The sequence below is a fragment of the Erinaceus europaeus genome, chromosome 3 (assembly GCF_950295315.1).
Source record: "Erinaceus europaeus chromosome 3, mEriEur2.1, whole genome shotgun sequence".
NCBI lineage: Eukaryota > Metazoa > Chordata > Mammalia > Eulipotyphla > Erinaceidae > Erinaceus > Erinaceus europaeus.
This window is the reverse complement of record NC_080164.1, coordinates 42,396,403-42,408,124: the sequence shown is the minus strand read 5'-3', so window position 1 is coordinate 42,408,124 and position 11,722 is coordinate 42,396,403. Positions and strand designations below refer to the sequence as shown.

Genomic DNA, 11,722 nt, shown 5'->3' with positions numbered 1-11,722 from the left:
GGGAGAATCACAAGAAGACCAGTTGTATTTCAGGGTATTGTAAATTACGTCCGATTAAAATTACTTGTCAAAGCATAAAATAAGGAGTTGAAGCAAGGCATTTATTCTTTTGCAAAAGGGCATGCCATCAACAGGGGTAGTCAGGCAGCAGCCACCCCCCTTCCCCCACCCTTCTCCCATCTTTTATACCTGATGCAGAACTGTCTCTTCCATCCCTGGGCTGGGCTTCAGAGCTCACAATCTCCCCATTGTCTAAATAAGAAAAGGAGGAATAGAGTCTGAGGATCTCTGCTGGAGGATTAGCAAGCACTGCAAGGAACTATGATCTGATCTAAAGAATACAAAACCACTGGCCACAGGTGGTCCTAGATTAACAATTTATAAAAAAGAATGTTTGTACTAAACAGTTGTTCTATTTGTGTTTCTTTGAAGAGAAGACCTAACCATCTCTCGCAAGGGGAATGAGCATTTGTTGAGAGAAAGTAAGGACAGAAAAGGAGAAGAAAGCACAAGCTATCGAGGGATGTAGACACCCCCACCTCGCACATTTACTCCCCCAGAAGGAGAGAGAAGAAGGCCCCTGGGGTTCCTAGTCTTCCCAGCTTTTACTAATTAGTCCTTTCCGAGGACGGGCAGGGCCTTCGGGGGAATGTGCTTCAGCCTTTGTCTCCAGGTGCGCCATCTGCATTTTATGGCCTTTGCAGTCAGTCAGGTAGGGAGGAGGTGCTGGTACGGGCTACAGACACACTGGCGCTTCCTTTGGTTCCCTCTCCTGGCTTCCTGCAGGGTATAGGGGGAGGGGTGCTGCTTTCCCTAAACTGCCCTCCAACACCTAGGGGATTCCCAAGAGAATTGGATTCCTTGAGCCCTTAGCACAGCTGTGTCTGAGTAAAGCCTAGCAGGACCCCAGGACCCCTCCCAGGCTGCAGGTCAACCTGTCCCATGACTGCTATGGGTGGGGGTCTATTCAGGGGTGTAAGGAACATTCTAGGAACCCAGGGGACAAAAATCTGGGCTGGGGGTGGGGGGTGGGGTTGTTCTTAAGCTGACTTTCCTAGGCTGCAAGCACCTACCTATCTATATGGGACAGATCAGGGAAAGATGAATGTCTCCGCCTTTCCTGAGGCTGACCTTGCAGGTGGGTTGATGATCAGGACTGAAAGGTGGAGTGTGGAGACAGAAAACCTAAGGACAAGGACACCAGCTGCAAACTGTAAATCCTCCTCTAAAAACAAAACAACTCATTGGTAACACATACTGCTGAGGCTCCTTGGCCCTGGGCAGGGTAACCGATAAAAGCATGTAAGGCTAAACGCCGGCCCTTTGATGTTAGTACTAACCATCCTCCAGTCAGCTATGTTACCTCATGCTATTTTATTTTATTTTTCTTATAGTTGATAGTGTTGAGGGACAGGAGATACCTGGAGGGTACAGCCCAGAAAACAGGAGTGGTTTCAGGTGTGGCTTGGAAAGGTGAAGGCGGGGCTTGGGTGTTAGAAGCTAGACCTTTGAGCATCTCTAGCTCTCTGACTGTCCAGGTCATCATGAGTACTAGCTCTGCTATTCTCTCCCTCTCTCGTCTCCCTCTCCCTCTGTCTTATTCTCTCTCATGTCCTAACATGTGAATGTTCTCAATTTTCCCAAATAAAATTTAAAATTCCTGAAAATCCTGCTCTTTCCTCAGTTCTTTGTTGAGATAATGTGTGATGAAATTTTTTTTTATTTTTTATTTTTTTTATTTAAGAAAGGATTACTTAACAAAACCATAGGGTAGGAGGGGTACAACTCCACACAATTCCCACCGCCCAATCTCCATATCCCACCCCCTCCCCCGATAGCTTTCCCATTCTCTATCCCTCTGGGAGCATGGACCCAGGGTCATTGAGGGTTGCAGAAGGTAGAAGGTCTGGCTTCTGTAATTGCTTCCTCGCTGAACATGGGCATTGACTGGTCGGTCCATACTCCCAGTCTGCCTCTCTCTTTCCCTAGTAGGATAGGTCTCCGGGGAAGCTGAGCTCCAGGACACATTGGTGGTGTCTTCAATCCAGGGAAGTCTGGCCGGCATCCTGATGACACCTGGAACCTGGTGACTGAAAGGAGAGTTAACATACAAAGCCAAACAAATTGTTGAGCAATCATGGACCCAAAGCTTGGAAAAGTGGAGAGGAAGTATTAGGGAGGTACTCACTGCAAACTCGAGTATACTTCTGCTTTCTTACTTTGGTGCCATACTCCAAACTCAGTCAATTTCTGCTTTGCGTTTCTACTTCTTTTTTTTTTTTTTTTTACATGCATAACATTCCCCAGATTCCCATTTAGCAATAAAACCCCCACTATTTCATTCATCATTTTTCATGGACCTGTATTCTCCCCACCCACCCACCCACCCCAGAGTCTTTTACTTTGGTGTAATACTCCAATTCCATTTCAGGTTCGACTTGTGTTTTCTTTTCTAATCTTGTTTTTCAACTTCGCCTGAGAGTGAGATCATCCCATATTCATCCTTCTGTTTCTGACTTATTTCACTCAACATGATTTTTTCAAGGTCCATCCAAGATCGGCTGAAAACAGTGAAGTCACAATTTTTTACAGCTGAGTAGTATTCCATTGTGTATATATACCACAACTTGCTCTGAATGACTCTGAAAATGTCCAATAGTTCTAGGTTATCTATCTCTTCATTTAGCTCCCTTATATCTTTACTGATTTTCTTCCTGGATGATCTGTCAAGTTGAGATAGTGGGGTGTTGAAGTCCCCTACTATGATTGTGTTACTGTTAATATATTGCTGTAGCTCTTTCAGTAGAAGTTTGATGTATTTAGATGGCTTCTCATTGGGTGCATAGATATTAATAATTGTTAAGTCCTCTTGATTGACTGATCCTCTGAGCATTAAGTAGTGTCCATTCCTATCTTTTTTAATCTTATCTATTTTAAAGTCTATCATGTCAGATATGAGAATAGCTGTTCCTGCCCTTTTTTGTGGGCCATTGGCTTGAATGATAGTTTTCCATCCTTTCACTTTAAGTCTGTGTTTGTCTTGTTGAGTTAGGTGAGTTTCCTGTAGACAACATATTGTTGGGTTGTGTTTTCTGATCCATCTTCCTACTCTGTGTCTTTTAATAGGTGAATTCAGGCCATTCACATTTATTGATATCAAAGATTGAAGATATTTTAACGCCATTCTTCTAGAGTTTTAGAGTGTTTTGATATATGTTCTATTTGTGGTGGTCTGGTTGTTTATAGGAAACCTTTCAGAACTTCTTTCAAGGCAGGCTTGGTGATGGTTGCTTCCTTCAACTGTTGCTTGTCTGAGAAGGTTTTGATGCTTCCATCTAGTCTGAATGACAGTCTAGCAGGATATAGTATTCTTGGCTGAAAGCCTTTCTCATTGAGCCCTCGATAGATATCTTGCCATTCTCTTCTGGCCTGTAGTGTTTGTATGGAGAAGTCTGCTGCTAATCTTATGGGTTTTCCTTTGTAGGTGACTCTTTGTTTTTCTCTTGCAGCCTTGAGGATCCTTTCTTTATCCTTATTCCTTTCCAATCTAAGTATGACATGTCTTGGTGTCTTTAGGTCTGGGTTAATTCTGTTTGGGACCCTCTGGGCTTCTTGAATCTTTATGTCTTTGGTGTTGTCTAAACTAGAGAAATTTTCAGCTATCATGGCCTGGAGAACGCTTTCTTCTTCCCCTTCTCTTTCTTCCTCTGGTAAGCCAATAATGCGTATATTGTTTCTTTTGAAGTCATCCCATAGAACTCTGTTGTTGTTTTCAGCATCTCTTAATCTCTTTTTGAGATCTCTTACTTCTTTTTTAGTTGTCTCTAATTCATCCTCAATCTTGCTAATTCTGTCTTCAGCCTCATTGATTCTATTCTCTCTGCCCTCTACTGCTTTCTGGAGTTCATCTATTTTGTTGCCCTGCTCTGATACTGTTTTAGCTTGTTCAGCTAGTTGCCTTCTTAGCTCAGCAATTTCAGCTTTCAGCTCTCTAATAACCATGAGATTATTAGAATTTTCTTCCATATTCTCATTTGTTGTTCCTGCAGTTCTGATTATAATTTTTTCAAATTCTTTACTCACTCCTGTTATTATTTCCTTAGCTAATGTTTGGATGTTGAACTCGTTGTTTTGTGCTTTGCCCTCTGGAGGACTTTTAGCTGGACTCTTGTCCTGGTTCGAGTCTCCATTATTTTTTCTTGTTGTTTTAACCATTTTATATAAGTTAAGAGGTTTTTCAATCCCTGAGTTGGAGTTCAGTGGTGTAAAAGCCTTTTTTTTTTTCCCTGTAGGCTATGGTAGCCTGAGGGCTTTTAAACTATCAATAGGCTTCTTGGCTTAATCAATGACTCCTGACCAAGAGATAAAGCAGGGTGTGGCAGAGATAATCCAGTGGTTATGCAAAGAGACTTTCACAGCCCTTCAGCTATGCCACCGAGGTATAGGTCTTCTCCTGAGTTTCCCGGTTAGATCTCTGTGCCCTGGTGTCCCTCCCTGTTGCTGCTCCAGATTCTGAGGGTAGTAGCAATGGAGACTCAGAGTTGTACTTGGTGAGTCTCTGGGGAGTCCTTTCCTCCCTTCAGCTGTCCCCTTGTTGGTGGAGCAGACTGGAGGTGGTGTCTCCACTGACAAACTGTCAAACTGTTAGCAGTCACTTAATCTCTCCTTAGGCCCCTCTCTCCTCTTTGTCACCAGCCACGCGTGTTTGTACTCACGGGTGATTTACTGGGTTTCTGTGGTCATTCTAGTCCTGTCTTGTTTCGGTCCGGGTGGTCTCCTTTGGTATTCCTAGTTGATCCGGGAGAGGAGAGGAGAGGAGAGAAAGCGATCTGCTGCTCGTAGCTCCGCCTCCCTATTTGTTGTCTTCTGAAATTTTTAAATGTTGGAGAAACAAGTGCCAGTCCACCTTTCCCCCAATACAATAGGATAGAGATTTTTTTTCATATTATTTATTCCCTTTTGTTGCCTCTGTTGTTTTTTATTGTTTTAGTTATTATTGCTGTCATCGTTGTTGGATAGGACAGAGAGAAATGGAGAGAGGAGGGGAAGACAGAGAGGGGGAGAGAAAGATAGACACCTGCAGATCTGCTTCACCGTCTGTGAAGCGACTCCCCTGCAGGTGGGGAGCCGGGGGCTCCAACCGGGATCCTCCCTCCCCCCCCCCCCCCCCCCCCCCCGGTCCTTGTGCTTTGGGCCACTTGGGCTTAACCCGCTGTGCTACCGCCCGACTCCCAGGATGCAGAGATATTAAGAGGGGAGGGGAGGAGGGGGAGAGAGCTGTAGCACTGCTTCACTGTTAATGAAGCTTCCTCCTTGCAAGTGGGGATCAGAGTCTTGAACCTGGGTTCCTACATATGGTAACATCTGTGCTCAACCAGTGCGCCACCCGCCAAGCCCCCCTCAAGCTGTGTTTACATTGCACATGTGAAAGTCATTAATCATAGTACATATGCCCTATAACTTTAAAAAAGGTATGAAAAGAAAGCTCTTAAAAGTATCAGGGGGGAGTCGGGCTGTAGCGCAGCGGGCTAAGCGCAGGTGGCGCAAAGCACAAGGACCGGCATAATGATCCCGGTTCGAACCCCGGTTCGAACCCCTGGCTCCCCACCTGCAGGGGAGTCGCTTCACAGGCGGTGAAGCAGGTCTGCAGGTGTCTATCTTTCTCTCCTCCTCTCTGTCTTCCCTTCCCTCTCTCCATTTCTCTCTGTCCTATCCAACAACGACAACAACAATAATAACTACAACAATAAAACAAGGGCAACAAAAGTGAATAAATAAATAAAATAAATATTAAAAAAAAAAGTATCAGGAAAGGGAGTCAGGCGATAGCGCAGTGGGTTAAGCGCTGGTGGTACAAAGTGCAAAGACGGGCATAAGGATCCCGGTTTGAGTCCCCAGCTCCCCACCTGCAGGGAACTTGCTTCACAGACAGTGAAGCAGGTCTGCAGGTGTCTATCTTTCTCTCCCCCTCTCTGTCTTCCCCCTCCTCTCTCCATTTCTCTCTGTCCTATCCAACAATGATGACATCAATAACAACAATAATAACTACAACAGTAAAACAAGAAGGGCAACAAAAAGGAATAGATAAATACATTTTTTAAAGTATCAGGACCAGGGCCAGGCAGTGGCACACCTGGTTAAACACACACATTACAGTGTGCAAGGAACCAGGTTCAAGCCCTTGGTCCCCACATGCAGGAGAAAAGCTTCACAAGTGGTGAAATAGGGCTACAGGTATCTCTGTCCCTCTATCTATTTCCTCCTTCCCTCTCAGTTTCTGTCTCTATCCAATAATAAATAAAATAAACGAGGGGTCAGGCGGTGGCGCACCTGGTTAAGTACTCACATACAGTGCACAAGGAACCCAGGTTCAAGCCCCTGACCCCCACCTGCAGGAGGAAAGCTTCACAAGTGGTGAAGCAGGGCTGCAGGTGTCTCACTGTCTCTCTTCCTCTCTATCTCCCCTTCCTCTCTCAATTTCTCTCTGTCTCTACCCAATAATAAAGAAATTTAAAAAAATAAAAAAAGATTTTTAAAAAATAGTAACAGACATGGGCTGGGAACACTGCAGAATGGTTATGTAAAGAGACTTTCATGCCTGAGGCTCTACGGTCTCAGGCTCAGTCCTTAGCATCACCATAAGTCAGAGCTGAGCAGTGTGAGTGCTATGGTTTCAAAATAAATAAATAAATAAATAAATAAATAACAGGGTTTGAGTCCCTGCTCCCCACCTGCAGGAGACACTTCAAAAGTGGTAAAGCAGGTCTGCTGGTGTCTATTTTTCTCTCTTCCTATCGCCCTCCTTTTCAATTTTTTCTCTGTCCTGTTAAAGATAGAAATTTTTTTTTTAAAAAAAGGGGGGAGTTGGGCAGTAGTGCAGCGGGTTAAGCGCAGGTGGCACAAAGCGCAAGGACCGGCATAAGGATCCTGGTTCGAGCCCCCAGCTTCCCACCTGCAGGGGAGTTGTTTCACAAGCAGTGAAGCAGGTCTGCATCTTTCTTTCCTCACTCTGTCTTCCCCTCCTCTCTCCATTTCTCTCTGTCCTATCCAACAACAACTACTACAACAATAAAACAAGAGGAAAAAAAGAGAATAAATAAATAAATACTAAAAAAAAAAAAATCTTTTTTAAAAAAAAAGTTTTCCAGGAGCAGTGGATTTGTAGGGCTGGCACTAAGCCCCAGTAATAACCCTGGTGGCAAAAAAAAAAAAAAAAAAAAGTAACAGGACCTTTCTGTCTTTCCAATGGACCCATACATGTCTACACGTGTGGAACTTTTCCTAATGAACTTTACCTTGCTTACCTGGGATTTCAGGTCCCATTGGTTCTGCATTGAGATTACTAGGAAGTTCTTGGGAGCTCTAGGCCCGACTCATCGACTCATTCTCCCATTATCCACTTACCTCAAGATGCTTTGAATTTTCTGCTGGAAAACCATATTGGTTTTAAAGTATCCTTGGCTCAGAAAATGTGTCATCTGAATTCAGCAGTTTCCACAAGTAGCATTTAATCAGGTGCAATGCTATATACTCTGGCTAGTAAGGATTAAACAATTTCTTTTCCTTTCTCAATCAATTGAAAAGAAACTTGGGGGCGGGGGATACCACTCCTGGAAGGACATCAGTTTTACCATGTGGTTGATGCAGCTTCAAGCCCCTAGCACACCACACCGCACTAGGGGAAGCCTTGGTGCTGCTATAATGTCTGTCCCCCTTTCTATCTGAAAAAGCTGGTCCAAAGCAGTGAAACCCCAGCAACTCACCCAGCCTTCCCCCTTAAGCCACTCCCCCCCCCCCCCCCCCCACACACAGAAGCGTTGTGATTTGGCTCAAAACTTCATTTTAGTTGTGAGGGGAAAACAAGCATGACATCTGGAGGTTACTTAGAAACTAAATTATTATTATTATTATTATTATTTTTTTGGGGACCTGTATTCTCCCCACCCACCCACCCACCCCAGAGTCTTTTACTTTGGTGTAATACTCCAATTCCATTTCAGGTTCGACTTGTGTTTTCTTTTCTAATCTTGTTTTTCAACTTCGGCCTGAGAGTGAGATCATCCCATATTCATCCTTCTGTTTCTGACTTATTTCACTCAACATGATTTAGAAACTAAATTATTGTAATCTGGAGCTGGCAATGCTAGGGTTCTGACTTATAAGCATGAGGGCCCAAGGTCAATGCCTAGCATTGCATATGCCAGATAGCTGCTCTGGCCTCTCTTTACCTATCTGGTGAAACAAATAAAATTCAGTCTTTTTTTTTTAAGTGTTTGCTGCAGTCTGGGAGGGGGTGCAGTGATAAAACATTGGACTCTCCAGTATGAGGTCCAAATGCAATCCCTAGCATCACATATGCCAGAGTGCTTCTCTGGTTCTCTCTTCTATCTCAGTAATAAATAAATCTTTCTTTTTCCTTTTTTATGTTACTGTACTGCTGTATGATTTGGAAGCAGATATGTAGCAGTGGTAGGACTAACAAGTTTCACAGGACCTGAAGCATCTCCTGAGGTGGATGTGAGATAAAACAGAGGGTAGAGTGGGGGCTTTCTGGTGTCCCCAGACTCTCAGGAGGGTTGCTGGGTCTCACCCAGTCAATAACACCTGTTGTTTTTCCCAGCTCCTTCTTCTTTTTTTTAACATGGTAATTCAGTTTTATTTATTTATTCCCTTTTGTTGCCCTTGTTTTATTACTGTAGTTATTGTTGTTGTTGTTATTGATGTCCGTGTTGTAGGATAGGACAGAGAGAATGGAGAGAGGAGGGGGAAGACAGAGATGGGGAGAGAAAGACAGACACCTGCAGATTTGTGAAGCTTGTGAAGTGACTCCCCTGCAGGTAGGGAGCCAGGGGCTCGAACCTAGATCCTTTTGCCTTGCGCCACCTGCGCTTAATTCACTGTGCTAGCGCCGGACTCCCCCTAGCTCCTTCTTTGGAGAAGCAATTGCTCCTCTCTCCATTCCACACAGAGCCAGGAGAGAAGCTGCACAATGACATGTTCCAGACTCCACCTGATTAATGCAGCACAGCTCCTAATTCAAGAGGGGGTTCTTTAGAGGCCTTCCCCCACACTCTTCAAGCTGGACTGGGAAGGAAAATGCCTCACTATCTGAACTTAAAGATATAAAACTTAATGGTCGGGAGTCAGGCGGTAGCACAGCGGGTTAAGCACAGGTGGTGCTAAGCACAAGGACCAGTGTAAGGATCCTGGCTCGAGCCCCCGGCTGCCCACCTGCAGGGGAATCGCTTCACAAGCGGTGAAACAGGACTACAGGTGTCTATCTTTCTCTCCCCTTCTTTGTCTTCCCCTCCTCTCTCCATTTCTCTCTGTCCTATCCAACAACAACGAGATCAACAACAACTACAACAATAAAACAACAAGGGCAACAAAAGGGAATAAATAAATAAATATTAAAAAAAAAACTTAATGTTCAGGGAGATAGCATAATGGTTATACAATCAACTTGTATGGCTTAAGGCACGTATGTTCCAGGTTCAATACCCAACACCACAAGCCAGTACTTAGCAGTGTTCTGTTAAAAGACCAAAAAAAAAAAAAAAAAAGGAGGGGTGGGTACATGCAATTAAGCACACACATTACCATGTACAAGAAACTGGGGTTCAACTCCATGGTCCCCCACTTGCAGCCGGGAAGCTTCATGAGTAGTGAATCAAGGCTGCAGGAGTCTCTCTTTCTCCTTCCTTCTCAATTTCTGTATCAAAAGATAATAATAATATCACTGAGGGGCTGGGTGCTGGCACACTTGGTTGAGTGCACACATTACAATGTGCAAGGACTGGGTTTAAGCTTCCCCTGCAGGGGGAAGCTTCACGAGCAGCAAAACAGTGTTGCAGGCGATTCTCTGTCTTTCTCCCTCTTAATCTCCTACTCCCCCCCCCCAAAAAAAAAGTCTCTTACACCCTTCTCACTTTCTGTCTCTATCCAAAATAAAATTTAAAAAGATTTAGGAGCCAGGGGGTGGCGCACCTGGTTAAGCACAAGCATTACAGTGCACAATGTCCCAAGTTCAAGCCCCTGGTTCAAGCCTGTAGAAGGAAAGCTTCACAAGTGGTGAAATAGGGCTGCAGGTATCTCTCTGTCTTCCTCTCCCTACCTCCCCCACTCCTCTCAATTTTTCTCCATTTCTATCCAATAACAAATAAAAATATAAAAAAAAGATTTAAAAATAAATAAATAAGGGAGCTAGGTGGTAGCGCAGTGGGTTAAAAGCAAAGCGCAAGGACCGGCATAAAGATCCCGGTTCGAGCCCCTGGTTCCCCATCTGCAGGGGAGTCGCTTCACAGGCAGTGAAGCAGGTCTACAGGTGTCTCTCCTTCTCTCCCCCTGTGTCTTTCCCTCCTCTCTCCATTTCTCTCTGTCCTATCCAACAACAATAATGACTACAACAATAAAACAACAAGGCCAACAACAGGGAATAAATATTAAAAAATTAATTTCTAAAAATATTTTTTAAAAGAAAATAAATAAAAATAAAGCCTTCACTAGGAGTGGTGGATTTGTCATGTAGACACCAATTCCCATAGATAACCCTGGTGCCAATAAAAGTAAAAATAAAAATAAAATAAAAAGGCCCATTCTTACACCATCATGCCTGTTTGTGGTGAACATCAACATGATCCGGGCCTCCGTGCTGGAAGGGCTGCTCTCCAAGCTCACCCAAGACCAGGCACAGGCCACAGGCAAGCCAGCCCAGTACATCGCGGTGCATGTGGTCCCGGACCAGCTCAAGGCTTTCTGCGGCTCCAGCGAGCCGTGCGCACTCTGCAGCCTGTACAGCATCTGCAAGATCAGCGGGTCCCAGAACCGCACTGTAGCTACAGCATGCTGCTGTGTGACCTGCTGGCCGGGCGCCTGCGCATCAGCCGGACAGGAGCTTCATCAACTACTACCAAGTGAACGCGGCCAACGTGGGCTGGAACCGCTCTACCGTCACTGAGCTTGGCGTTCCCCCCCACCCCCACCCCTGGTGCCAGCTCTGCTCATTGAATCCCAGTCTCCGGGCTTAAACTAAACTAAAATGTTTATGGGGGGGGGGGGTGGTCAGGAGGTGGCATATGCAGTTGAGCGCACACGTTACCATGTGAAAGGACATGGTCTTGAGTGGGAGAGACCTACATTCCTGCTTCAACACTTGTGAAGCTTTCCCCTTACAGGTGGGGACCAGGGGCTTGAACTCGGAGCCTTGCGCACTGTGTGCACTTAACCAGGTGCACCACCACCTGGCCCCAGGTCTCTCTTTTTTATAGATTTACTTATTTTCCCTTTTGTTGCCCTTGTTGTTTAACATTGATGTGGTTATTGATGTCGTTGTTGTTGGATAGGACAGAGAAAAATGGAGAGAGGAGGGGAAGACATAGAGGGGGAGTGAAAGACAGACACCTGTCAGACCTGCTTCACCGCTTGTGAAGCGACTCCCCTGCAGGTGGGGAGCCAGGGGCTCCAACCGGGATCCTTACGCTAGTCCTTGCGCCGGGTGTGCTTAACCTGCTGAGCCAGCGCCCAACTCCTCTGTTCTTCTTCGTCTTTTTTTTTGAAGAACCAGACATCACTCTGGCACATGTGCTGCGGGGGATCAAACTCAGGACCTCATGCTTGAGAGTCCAAAGCTTTATCACTGTGCCACCTCCCGGACCACCAGGTCTCTTTTTATTCCTTGGTTTATCTATTCTCTAATTATTGCCTTCTTCTGGACTCTAGGGCT

The 11,722-nt window shown here is 45.1% G+C and overlaps 1 pseudogene; it reads left to right on the top strand.

Annotated features, from left to right (window-relative positions):
* The first annotated feature begins 10,362 nt into the window (after window positions 1–10,362).
* On the top strand, window positions 10,363–11,027 carry LOC103109834 (macrophage migration inhibitory factor-like; annotated as a pseudogene).
* Window positions 11,028–11,722: the final 695 nt, after the last annotated feature.